This window comes from Dipteris shenzhenensis, chromosome 26 (assembly GCF_047967505.1).
Source record: "Dipteris shenzhenensis isolate YYH24624 ecotype China chromosome 26, Dip_SZ_1.0, whole genome shotgun sequence".
In the NCBI taxonomy this organism is placed as follows: domain Eukaryota; kingdom Viridiplantae; phylum Streptophyta; class Polypodiopsida; order Gleicheniales; family Dipteridaceae; genus Dipteris; species Dipteris shenzhenensis.
In genome coordinates this window covers 23650987-23664700 of record NC_141621.1, presented here as the reverse complement: position 1 = coordinate 23664700, position 13714 = coordinate 23650987, and the positions used below count along the sequence as shown (strand labels likewise).

Here is a 13714-nt window from a genome sequence, read left to right as displayed (position 1 = left end):
TCCTTACTTGGTGGTAGCCACTCTTCAAGTCTATCCTGCTGAAAACTGAAGCTCCATTTAACTGATCCAGGACATCATCAATACGCGGAATAGGGAATCTATTCTTGATGGTCATTTTGTTCAGTGCGCGATAATCGACGCACATACGGAATGAACCATCTTTCTTCTGTACTAACAGTACAGGGGAACAAAAAGGAGACGAGCTGGGCTGAATCAAGCCTTTGGACAGCAAGTCCTGTACCTGAGCCATAATCTCCTCTCTCTGAGTCGCACTGACTCTATAAGGGGGTCTGTTTGGTGGCTCACTACCAGGCATTAACTCTATCTGATGATCTTCTGGTCTCTCTGGGGGTAACTCCCCTGGCAAAACATCAGAAAAGCAATCTTTAAAGTTTACAAGAAACTGAAACTTATCTTTGTCTGCATCATTCATTTCAGCATGCATATCATTCTCTTTTTCTTTTACAAAAACCATGTACGCAGAAATTGCAGACTTTATTGCTTTACCGCATGAAACATCAGATACAATGGGGATAGTGTCCCCTTTATTCCTGGCAATTACACGTTGATTTTTCCCCCTATGTACAAATTCCAGCACTCTTTCAGGAAGAGTCAACTTCACTGCCTTGCGGTGAAACCAAGGCATCCCCAAAACTACATCATAATGTTTCAGTGGAGAAATGAAGAAGTCTTCCTGATCCACATAACTCTGAACATGTAGACGGAGCTTCCCTATCAAGGGAGTAACTGGCACAGGGTTCCCACAAAACATTTGATCGGCATCCAAAGCCCTGCCTAACTCTTCCGTCTTTATTCCCAGCCTCAGGGCTAGATCCTCTGATATGAAATTATCAGTAGCCCCTGGATCAAATAAAATTAGCGCTTGCTGGTCTCTAACTTTGCCCCATGATAGCAGCAATTCTCGTTCTTCTGGGTTCAAAGCATGACCCAGTATATCAGGAATACCCCCCGCCATTGGCTTTTGCGGTCCTCGTGGCTTCTCTGCCTCTTTTCCCTTCGATGAGGAAGGCTTTTCTGGGCACTGGGCAGCCACATGCCCCTCTTTACCGCACCTGAAGCATTTCCCATCTCTACGGAATTCCGCTATCTGTTCAGGGGTGAATATAGATTTGCCCTTATAGGTCTTTGAGAACTGAGTACCCCTCGGCTTCTGAGGCTGAAACCCTTTCTTTTCAGCCTTGGGGAACTCTTTCTTTTCTGATTTTATAAAATCAGATTTCTTTTTATCAGCACGTCCTGCCTGCAAGGATGGCACTGTAGATGGATCTTGTAGCGGTACAAGACTCGCTACTGAGGCTGAATGCATAAGATCTTACTGCGTGAATTCTTGGAGTGAGACCTGCTCTGTACTTTCTCATTTGGGTACCTTTGGAGATCTTTTTGAACGGTGCAACCTGCAAATAAGCATCCCAAAACTTTTGGTTGTACCCATCCACTGTATCTCCTGCATCCATGTGCAAGCTGTCCCAGTCTTGAAGAACATGGTCTCTAAACTGTTTAGGCATGAACTGCTGGTAGAAGGCTTTCTTGAAGCCCTTCCACTTTCTTGGGGCTGACCCATCTGTGGTCAGTGCACTCCACCATGCACTAGCCGTTGCTGTCAAGTGTAAGCTGACCATTCTTAACTTGGAGGATTCTGAAAATTTCTCTGTACCGAATGCAGCATCAAACTGTCTGATAAACTGCAATGCTTTGTCTGTATGACCATACTGTCCATTGTAGGTCATAAACTTGACAGATTTTCCTCCCTCTTTAAATTCCCTGGTCGCTTTGGAAGACTTTCTCTTCCCAGACTTCTCGTGTTTCCTTCTTTTCCTAGATGGTTTATCTGATAAGGAAGAAGAAGACATAGAAGTCGAACTCGAGGTAGACGGTGATGGACTAGGAGATCGGTGATGACGCCTCGATCTCTTTTTACTATGGGACCGTCTCCTATGAGATCTATGAGATCTCTCTCTCTCAGACTGTACACGAGAGTGTGCCTCTGGCATTGGCACGTCATATACTGGATTAGGCATAGCTTCTGCTGGAAACAAATGCTGAGCCCTGGGATCCCTTTTAAGATTTTCCAGCTCTTGTATACGAGTGCGTACCATTTGTTCAAATTCTTGTTGAGTTTGTGGCACATTCCTCTGTCTTGGATGCACATCCCTATCTTGAGAATCCCACTGGATAGGTGATTGATCCATATTCTGAGATCTGCAGATTTTCTCACACTGTGCAAGTAACTAATGCACACTACCTTTGCTTTTCCAACAGAAAAAGTACCTCAACAAGAGGTGTTTTGCATTCACAATCTATGCCAGTACGGGCTGTCAGTTCAAGGCATGTACCCACACAGTTGCCAAAGCATCAACAACTATGTTGCCCTTTTCTGGCTGCTGCAGATGGCTTCAAAAGGCATCTTTTTTTCCTTTTTGAAAGAACAGTAACCAGATGGAGTAACTGCTAGTTAGTCTAACCAGACTAACTGGTTCTGGTCTGGTTAGTCTGTGACTGGATAGTTACTGTCTGGTCAAACTGACCAGACTGGTTCTGCTCTGGTCTGGTTTGGTTGGGCCAACTAACTGGACATCTGATCAAAGTCCAGCTAACCAGACTTACACTAACCACAGTTTTACCACCTGTTTGCCACGTGTCAGTGCTATGTCAGCATCTGAGCTGACTGCCACCTGTACTGCCACGTTAGGAATCCACACGTGTCTGCCACGTCACCTGCCACGTGTCAGATTACACACGTGTGCCACATCAGCACCTTGCAAGACCTCTGCCACGTGTCCTGCGCCACGTGTCCCGCGCAACGTCAGCCTGCCCAACCCTTGGTCATTGTCTGTTCGCCGTCGCGCGTCGCGCCTTGGTGACCGTCACCCCAACATTCGTCCTTTGTCTCACTGGAGCGCATAATCTAGTTGCAAGCAGGAGACCAATACAACCGAAACTGACGAAACAACTATGGCTTTCCAAATAACGGCGAACACACAAGAAGGAAGGGATCGCCCGCGTCAAGCCAAATACGCCGAGATATCTGCTTTGGGTGTCCTGCACACAGCCTGTGCAACAGAAGTCCAAAAAAAACCGAAAATGACAAGCACCGATGCTTCTTCGTCTTGCGATGCCAACCCTTTATCGGCTGGCCAAACTACTCATGAATAGTCAATGGTTCGTTCGGCGCAGCGTCACCTTGTCTTTGATTTGGGTTACACAGATAACTCCACGCGGAAAACAAGAGCGTTGCACCAGTGCATTCACACGTGATAACGCTACCCCTCCTGCTCTTGAATCGTCACACTCTAAAAAGAGCGATGAAAATTCTGGCTCTGATACCAATGAAACCGAATTGACTGTGAAAGACAGCTTTGGCTTTATTTCTACGACGGAAATTAACTCTCTAAAGGCTCTCCCTCACTCCCTCTCTGTGAAAAGAAAAATCCTTCTTTTACAAGAGCTTCAAGCCCCATTCAAATTGGCAACATGCCACTTGTCTAAAATCTAGACTAAATCCTATTACAAGCCACTAAGGGCCATTCTGGAGTCTTCAAAGCTCTCGGTCACACGAACCGCTTCCTGGATGCTTGTCAGGCTCCCATTTCGCTTAGGAAAAATAGTCCTTGCTAGTACCTGCAACAATTAATTAAAGCGCACCACCATGGTACCCATTAATTGTTAGCGCTTTGCATGCAAATAACACACTGTGGACTAATCCTAGTCACGGTGGGCGTCCCCACTGAACACATGTGCACATCTAAACAAATATATATACAAATAAATATATATATATTTTCTTCGGTTGACCGGAGTCAACACTCTTGATTATAATTAAAGAGCTTTGACCAAGGGTCAAGGCGCCTTAATTATAGCCAAGTCTCTCCAACCGGAGTTGGCACATCTTGGTTAACCGGGGTTAACCCTCTTGGCGCATGCCAAGTCTTGTTGACCGAAGTCAACATTCTCTGACCGCAGTCAGGTTTACTTGACTAGAGTCAAGTATCTTTGACCATAGTCAATCCTTTGACCATTAAAATGACTCTTTGACCGTAATTAACACATATAAAAACTCTTTAATTATGATCAAATAAATGGTCAACTGTACTTTGACTTAGGATATTTACATTGTGGTGACAGGATCGCCGCGAGTAAGAATTTGGTGAAGACCCGAGAGCTGTTTGACCTGCTTGCAATTAGAGCTGCTGACCGTCGCATAACGAATCTGTTTGTTCCGCTCTGGAATATGGCTGGTTGTGAGCAAGCAGAGATGGGTCGTGGAAGCACGAGCGACGCACATGCGTGAGCATTGAAATTAATGGCCACCGTGGCCTACGAAGGCTGTGCGTGAAGGGACTACGTAGACGGACGGTAGGTGGCGAAGAAATTACGACTGATCAAGGTGGATAAGCAGTCCAAGGTGGTGACGGGTAAACGAGGCTATCGACTTCGTCGAATTCGAGCGGACGTCGATACATTTTGGAAGGGGGTCGTTGGGGCAACTGCTGGCATCCCTGCGTGCGAAAATAAAGGGCGACTCTGGAGATGCAGATCTATTACTGAGCCATCGTTTCGGGCTTGGACCTCCACCCACTGGGCTGCCTAGTTTCTCTCGTGAGGCAACGCCCGCCTTGGCTCCGCAACGTCGGATTATTTTATCAGGGAGCTCTTTCCCCCGTACAGTTTTTTTTTGTTTTCAATTGGTCCTGTTATTTCTGCACTGTTTAAAAAAAAAAAAAACCAGGAAAGCAGGACAGAAGTGAAGGGTGTATATATTGGTTATTTGGGTTTTTTTTTTTTAAAAAGAGAGAAGAAAAAAAAATAAAAAATAAAATCCCATCTTCCACTGTGAACCTATGGAAGCAGAAGGGCAGAATTCAAGAGTGAATCCTAGTGAGTCTAGAGTACAGTCTACACAACAGATGTCACATCATGCAGCACCTACATTGATTGGTAGGATTTCGATATTAGAGGATGCTTTACAGCAGATTATGAACCAGCAGCTTCAAGTGAATGCTGGTCAAAATGAGATCAGGGAGATGGTGCAAGCCTTGTCGGCTAGACCGTCTAGAACTGATAAGGGCAAAGCTCCAGCAGAGCCAGAGCCCAGTATACATTCCTTAGAGCGCGCAAGGGTCAAAGTGCCCAATATCGCTAATTATAGACCGGAGAAGTACGCTGGTCGGATGACCGAGTGCAGCTCTGATGTGATCGAGGTTTGGTTACACAAGTGGGAAGAAGCCTTCGCCATTTGTGAGATTAGATCCGATCTAAAGAAAATCCGCGAAGCCACACACCTGTTTATTGAGGCAGCCGACAGATGGTGGATAAAGCAACAGAAGGATCAAGTTGCTCCAACCATCTGGGAAGGGTTTAAAGCGGAATTCAAGAAACACTTTCTTCCACCTGATGAAGAGTCCCGAGCTTGGGATGCTTATAGAAATCTTCGTCAGAGGAGCTTGTCAGTGGCAGAGTACACTGACAAATTCAGGGAATGTGCCATGAAAATAACAGACCCTCTCCCTATGTCGGTTCAGTTAAAAGACTATATCTATGGATTGAACGACAAAATCAAAATGGAAGTTCGGGCTAAATATGTGACTACACTAGATGAATCTATAGCAGTAGCCCTGAACTATGAGGATGCCAGAGGCAGATCTGGTGGATTTGTGCAGGCAGGGACTCAGTATGAGTTCCCGAAGAAAGGGGGATTTCCGAGGAAATGGGTTTCAAAGACAAGTGTCTCGCAGCCAAGTGGCCAAACCAAGCTGGTGAAGCCGGTTGAGGGACCAGTTAAAACAAGTATCACCGTTGGGGTGAAAAGGAAAATAACTCCAATGGCAGGCCGGGCTTGGTCAAAGTCCTCGTTGACCCCTGAACAAAAAGAGAAAGCTAGAAAAGAAGGATTGTGCTTCGGCTGCCTTCAGTGACATCAGTGGAAGGATTGTCCACTGAATAAAGACCGTCGCACGGCTAATATGATAATATCTGAATGCGACGTAGAAATGCAGGGAGAGTCCCAATGCGGAACATATGCAGATGCAACTGGCGGGACCTTCTCAGAGGTTAGTACCTTGTTTGTTATGTGTATCTGTTGCTAAGTTAGTGACGAGTGCACCTGATAACATCCTATCTAAGCCCGCAGCAACGGGGTATACAGCCTTCAATGATACGGAGTTAATTAAAATGAAAGGGCAAGTGGCCAGTCATGATGTCATTGTGTTGTTTGACTCGGCGTCAACTCACAATGTGATTAACTCCAAGCTCGTGAAGAGGCTGAAATTAAAGACAAGTCCATCTGACTATGCGTATACAGTCAGGATGGCAGATGGAAGTTCAACTGAAGTATGGGACCAAAGGGTTACCCAGTTGGAACTTCGGATTCAGGACTATGCTGAGAAGCTTGATTTTGAAATGACCAAGCTTGCTCATGCAGATATAGCCCTGGGTATGGCGTGGCATTCTAGGAAGAATCCAGCCATTGATTGAAAAAAGCACGTATATCAATTCAAGATGAATGATGTGCTTTATGTCTTGCGAGGTGAAAAAGATATACCTCAGGGACCGTTGGTTTCCGTGATGGAAATCAGAAAAGCTCAAGTAGAGTTTTTATTCCTTTGCACAGCATCGGTAGAGCCGGTGGATGATTCTTCGGCTAGCACTGATGTTATGCAAAGTGGTGAGATGGCCAAGCTGGCTAATCTTATAACAGAGGAGTTCTCTGAATGTTTTAGGGATGAACTACCTTATGGGTTACCTCCAGAGCGGAAAGTTCAGCATAAGATTGAACTGATTTCGGGGGCAGAACCTGTAAATAGACCTCCCTATAGAATGAGTTTTGCTGAAGAAGCGGAGGTGCGTAGACAACTGGAAGAATACCTCAAGTTGGGGCAGATTCAACCAAGTTTCTCACCTTTTGCTTCGCCAGTGATATTAAAGAAGAAAAAGGATGATACGTTTCGCCTCTGTATAGATTACAGAGCATTGAATAATATCACTGTTAAGCACAGGTATCCGATGGCTCGGATTGATGATTTGCTAGATGCATCACATGGAGCCGTGATTTTCAGTAAGATAGATCTTAAGTGTGGCTACCATCAGATCCGGATTAGAGCCGAGGATGTGCATAAAACCGCTTTTAGAAGCAGGTTTGGTCATTATGAGTTTTTGGTAATGCCCTTCGGACTTACCAATGCTCCAGCGACCTTCGTCATGCTTATGAACGATTTACTACGTCCGTATATCGGAAAGTTCGTAGTACATTTTATTGACGATATCCTGATATTCAGTAAAAGTGTTACTGAGCATCGTGAACACTTAAGAATAGTGTTCAGTACTTTGAGGAAAGCCAGTCTCTATGTAAATAAAAAGAAAACTATACTGTGTATGGTTAGGCTTGAATACTTAGGGTTCATAATTACTCCACAGGGGGTAGAAATGGATCTGAAGAAAGTGGCTGCGATACTAACTTGGCCAATCCCTCAGAGTCTGACCGCGTTGCGATCATTCTTGGGATTTGTCCAGTTTTATGGAAGGCATATCAAAGGATATTCCGGAATAGTATCGCCATTGACTGATCTGACCTCAGATAAAGTACCTTTTATTTGGGGACAGAATCAACAAGAAAGCTTTAACACCATAAAGCAAGCTGTGGTCTCAGGACCGGTGTTAAAAATAGTTGATCCCCAGAAACTGTTGTTCCTAGAAACCGATGCAAGTGGCATTGCGGTAGGAGCAGTCCTCCTTCAAGAGGGAAGGCCAGTAGCCTTTGAAAGCAAGAAGCTTTCTCCCTCTCAAAGGAATTGGCCAACTCATGAATTGGAGTTGTATGCTGTTATCCATGCTTTGAAAACATGGAGACATTATTTGTATGGTTCAGAGTTTTATGTGGATGTAGATCATGATACTCTGAAACATTTTTGTAAGCAGCCTGACTTGAGGGGCCGCCAAGCTAGGTGGGCAGAGCTCATGCAGGAGTTTAATTTGACAATTCGGTACCGAAGAGGAAAAGATAATAAGGTGGCTGATGCGTTGTCTCGCATTATGCACAACCTGAGTTTCGCGGTATTAGAGAGTGCTCTAATGACCGAGATCAGAGAAACTCAAAAAGTGGACGAGTTTGTCCAGAGCTTATGGCCTAAGGCTCATGTGCTAAAACCCGGGGAAAATGAAAAGGATGACCTGGCATCCAGAAAAGGCCAAACTTATGCAAGATATACCATAAGGGATGGTATGCTAGTTAGAAATGGCAAGGTTGTAGTACATGGTCAGAATGATCTCAGGCAGAGAGTCATTCGACAATGCCATGATAGCCCGTGTGCGGGACATCCAGGAGTCGAGAAGACATATGATCTCGTGAAGCGAGATTTCTTTTGGCCAAAGATGAAAAAGCATATTCATGAATATGTAACACGGTGTTTTTCGTGTCAGGTAAGTAAGGCCGAGCGGGTGAAGCCACCCGGACTTTTACAGCCCTTGGAGATACCACTAAGTAAGTGGGAGAGCATTTCCATGGACTTTATTGTAGGGCTACCTGGAACACAAGGAGGGTATAATTCTATCCTTGTGGTGGTTGATCGTCTAACCAAGATGGCTCACTTCATTCCGACTAGAGAGTCTGTTAGTGTCCCGCAAGTGGCGGATTTGTTCATTAGACATATATTTCGTCTGCATGGATTGCCTAGATCCATAGTGTCAGACAGAGATGTCAGATTTACCGGTCATTTTTGGACAGCGGTATTTGAGAGACTGAGGACTGAGTTGGGAATGAGTAGTGGGGATCATCCTGAGACGGATGGTCAGACGGAGAGAGTCAACCAGACTTTAGAGGATATGCTGAGGGCGTATGTGTCATTGAGGCAACATACATGGGACAAGTGGTTGCCATTGTTGGAGTTTGCCTACAATGATAGGAAACATTCCTCTACTGGGTTCAGTCCGTTTGAGCTGAACTATGGTTATAGACCGGCCAATCCAACTATAGTTGGAGTACCTCAGAAAGTGCCTAGTGCTGCGAACTTTGTAGTTCAGATGCGGGAGATGCTAGCACTTGCGAGAGCTAATATCCGCCAGGCTATGGATAGAGCCAAGGTGTATGCGGATGAAAATCGGTCTATAAGAGTATTTAAAGGAGAAAAAGTTTTTCTCAGAGTTCCTTCGCACTCGAAGTCGTTGACTTCAGGAGAGTGTGCTACGTTATCACCTCGATACTGTGGTTAATTCTAAAGAGAATAGGTAGTGTAGCCTATAAATTAGAATTGCCACAGGGGTGTAAGGTGCACCCGGTTTTTCATGTTTCGCGCTTAAAGAAATTTTTGCATACAGGTGACTCACTAATCGAAGGTGTGGTTTTGTTTCAGGAGATAGAGGATATTGCAAGGCGCCAGCCAACAAGAATCCTGGACCGAGGAACAATGCAAATACGAAATCGGAAGATACCCACGGTGTTGGTTGCATGGCATGGTCAGCCTCTATCGGAAGCTACCTGGGAATCCGTATACCAGTTACGGAGAGCGTTCCCAGATTTCATCATCGAGGACGCTGATGCTTAAAGAGGGAAGGAATGTTATGCTCTAGCCGAGATAGCATGACCTCGGATAGATCGGTGGGCATTTTCTCTTAGATGACCAACTTTTGTAATAGTTAATGTGCGTAATTGAAATGGTCAAGAGAAGTAACTGCCAAGGTCCTAGGTGAGGGCGGAATGGCATTGACTAGGTAGTTCTGAGTGCTAAGGCCTAGGTGCACCAAAATGTGCAATAATGCCAAGGGGCAAGTGGTTTTTAATGTGCCCCAAGAGAGGGGAAAAATGGTGCACCAAGTGGAGAGGCTAAATTGATGACATTTGGCAAGGAGAACTATCTAGGGAATTGAGGGTCTCATGGATAGGTATGAAAAACAACGTACGTATCTGACGATTCATGATTCATGAGAATAGGCTGGGTGGAACAACAGATAGCCATCGCCTGTGATTGTTTCAATGACGAGTAGAGGTTTAGGCTACAGATAATAACGAGGATAGATAAAGTCGTTGACAACGGCGCTCCCAGCTGCCTTGCAATCCAAAACTAGATGAAGGCATACTCACTGGTGCAGTACTGAACGGATGCATACCCGTAGGTCGGCCGAGTATAGACAGCTCAGCCTGCGTAGAAGCAGAATCCTTCGCAAAATGGCCTGGCATGTCACACTAGAAGCAATTCTTGTTATGCTTTCTCTTCTTGGAAGTGTCCTCGTCATCTCTAGAGTCTTCCTTCTTGGGCTTGCCACCGTGAGGCTTGCCCTTTCCTTTGCTAGCATTATCCCTTGCCAACAACACCTTGTCATCGTTGTCGTTGTTGTAGAGCTTCCCCCTAGCTTCTTCCTGGAGCAGTAATGGATCCAACTCCTCAAAAGTCAGAGGTTTGGTCCTCTGTCATGCTGTCACAGTTGCAACGAAGCTTTTGAAACTCCGAGGTAGCCTCCTTAGCACCATTAAGGCCAACTGGCACAAGTCCACCTTCTGACCAACCGATGATAGTTGATCCCTCACCACCTTGACCTTCGTCAAATGGTCATGTACCAAATCTCCTTCATCCATATCCAAGTTGTAGAGTTGATGCTGAAGAAGCAAGATCTGGGATGTGTTATCAATCTCCTACAAGTCCTTCAGAATGGCCCATGTCTCTATTGACATGTCGGTCATCTGGATGTGAGGAAGCAAAGAGTCCCGTAGTCCCTATGATCAATGCCATGGCGTGGGCATCTCTATCTTCCCAAGCTTCGAGCTCCTTTCTAGCTACTGGTATGAGTATTCTCTCATTGTTGTCCACCACATCCTCCGGCTTCGCCTCCGTTCCCGTTGTCAGTTTCCGATCCACTAAATGACTCCGGATCTTCACCTTCTAGATAGGGTAATTTGTCCCATCCAGTTTCCCAGACTCTTCAAAGTTAGGGATGGTGAAAGAAAGAAATGTGGGAGAGGAGGAAGGGAGAGAAGGGGCTTCTGAAATCGACATCTCTGCTACTAAACCACACAGCAAAATCAACAAACTCAACCTTCTATAGACCAGAACTCCGTACGCACCTGATTGGACCTAAGTCACTCTCTTTCTCACAAGGGCACTATCCTCCAGTCGTGGAAGTCGATTCCCAAGAGCTTCTGAATGGGTCGTCCTTCAGTAAGGTCCCTGCCTTCAGGCTCCTTGTGAGCCTCCCTACTTGGGCTCTGATACCATGTTAGAAATGGACCAACAGAGGGTACGCACAGCGGAAGACTGATGAACGTTCCCGTTCTGGCATACAAATCTCTGGAACGTTCCCTTTCCCTGGTAACTATGGAAAATACTCACCTATTCGTGTGTTAAAGCATTCTGATTGGACACACTATGCAGTGATAGACAAAAGGGGGTTGAAGCAATAGCTTTTGTGTGAAGCCATAGAATGGATTCTCCTTCACACCCTCTCACCCATGAATTAGGGTTTAGTACATATGCTCCATCCTGTGCAAGAATCCATTTGTTGTATTTTCAGTTTGTGTATCGTAGCCCCTATAATTAGCATTTTTATTGCAGCAAATTCATCATGGCCGCATTGATTTACCTTGTAGTTGTGGGAGGGCATCATAGTCTAGTGAGCGTGTATTTGTTAGGAGGGCATCAACCTCTTTTGTTGTCTTATAGGAGGCAAATGCAAAATTGTCCAAGAAGGATATGATCCTATTGCTAGACATCACAAATTGTCCAAGAAGGATATGACCTTATTGCTAGACATCACAGTAGTGGAGGCTGATCGGGTACCTCATCTATCTGTTTGGTTTCACAATTGGGTTATTGAGGTAGTTCCCTACTCAGCTTACAGAGAAATCGTGGAGAGCCAGCATTTGCGTGCTGCGTTACATCAGAGACACGTACTATGGCATTGCAAATATTGGATAGGGGCCACTCAATGGTTACTGTGATTTAGATTTGGGCGTGTAATATTGACACCAAAAATTCTACTTGAGGCTACCGCATCATGATTGCTTCTTGGCTTAGCAAGGTGAGACAAGGCCCAATAGTAATTGACGTGCTTGCATTTTGACACGTGGGACAATGTGGTGAGAGGGACATTGGATCACATGGGTTTTGCTAAGGATGATTCGACTATCTTGAGATGTGACAACTAGAGTTGTAGAATCATAGCTATAGCCTTAGGCATAGCTAAGACCCCCATGTTTCATACTCGGACAAAGCACATTATTGAAGTTCATCTCAGAGGATATTGTCCAAGAAGGATATGACCTTATTGCTAGACATCACAGTAGTGGAGACTGATCGGGTACCTCATCTATCTGTTTGGTTTCACAATTGGGTTATTGAGGCAGTTCCCTACTCAGCTTACAGAGAAATTGTGGAGAGCCAGCATCTGAGTGCTGCGTTACATCAGAGACACGTACTATGGCATTGCAAATATTGGATAGGGGCCACTCAATGGTTACTGTGATTTAGATTTGGGCGTGTGATATTGACACCAAAAATTCTACTTGAGGCTACCGCATCATGATTGCTTCTTGGCTTAGCAAGGTGAGACAAGGCCCAATAGTAATTGATGTGCTTGCATTTTGACACGTGGGACAATGTGGTGAGAGGGACATTGGATCACATGGGTTTTGCTAAGGATGATTCGACTATCTTGAGATGTGACAACTAGAGTTGTAGAATCATAGCTATAGCCTTAGGCATAGCTAAGACCCCCATGTTTCATACTCGGACAAAGCACATTATTGAAGTTCATCTCAGAGGATATTTAGAGCAAAGCCATTACTCGTCTACTACACAACTTATTACATTGCAACGAATTTCTTCACAAAGGCACTTAGACAAGAGCCTCATGAGTGCTTGCTTCTTGATATTGGACCACCATAGCCTAGAGATTGGACATATAGGGGGGGCATTGGATATCATTGCCCTCATATGAGGAGAAGCTAATGAACATGGCCAAAATCCTCACTTGTAAAGCTCCCAAATGGGAGAGCATCGGGACATGATACCTGTAGAAAGGCAAGGGGCGTGGAGAGGGGAACAGGCTGCAATGTGGGCAGCAAATTGACTTCCTTTTTTGTGTTTAATGAGACGATCCATCCTTTTGGGCAGATTTGTTTATCATGGGACATCCATGTTATTGGCCATCCCTTGGGTCACACATGGGCCCTGATATAAGGTAGCGTTGCACCCAGGATATGGCCCCATTGGATGGGTATAAAGTCTTGCGCACAGGCCTGCACTTGAGCAACCATGCAGATAGCCCTCTTTGTGGCCAGTAGGGCTGGAGCAGGGGCAAAGCCCAACAAAATGGACCAGTCGGTTGGGGTTCCCAACCCACATCTGGTTGGCCAACCACAGACTGAATCGGCCTGACAGCAAGCTGGTTGGCCAGCTCCTGAGGTGTTTTGGACCTTGGTCCTATATAGAGCCCCCCAAGGGGGGCTTTGAAGCATTGCAGAGTGCATTCAGCACAGAATTCAGGCCTGCAGTCCAGCCTTCGTTTAGAGTTGTTTGGACTAGACTTGAAGGACGCCTCGATGTGTTCCTGAGCGCTCTTCCCAGGGAGCAGATGGAGCACATTATTCAAGGAGTGGGTTGCGGCTCACAATGGTTTGTTGAGAGGGATGTCAAAAACAAAGGCTCAACTCCCCACTTGTAAGCCCCCAAATGAGGAGAGCAGGGAATGATACTTGTAGAAAGATAGGGGA

At 45.5% G+C, this 13714-nt stretch overlaps 1 protein-coding gene across 1 annotated transcript in view; it reads left to right on the top strand.

The window, feature by feature from the left end:
• LOC147884847 (pentatricopeptide repeat-containing protein At5g67570, chloroplastic-like) overlaps window positions 1-13714 on the top strand; it is a 74641-nt gene that overhangs the window by 17051 nt on the left and 43876 nt on the right. The window lies entirely within an intron of this gene.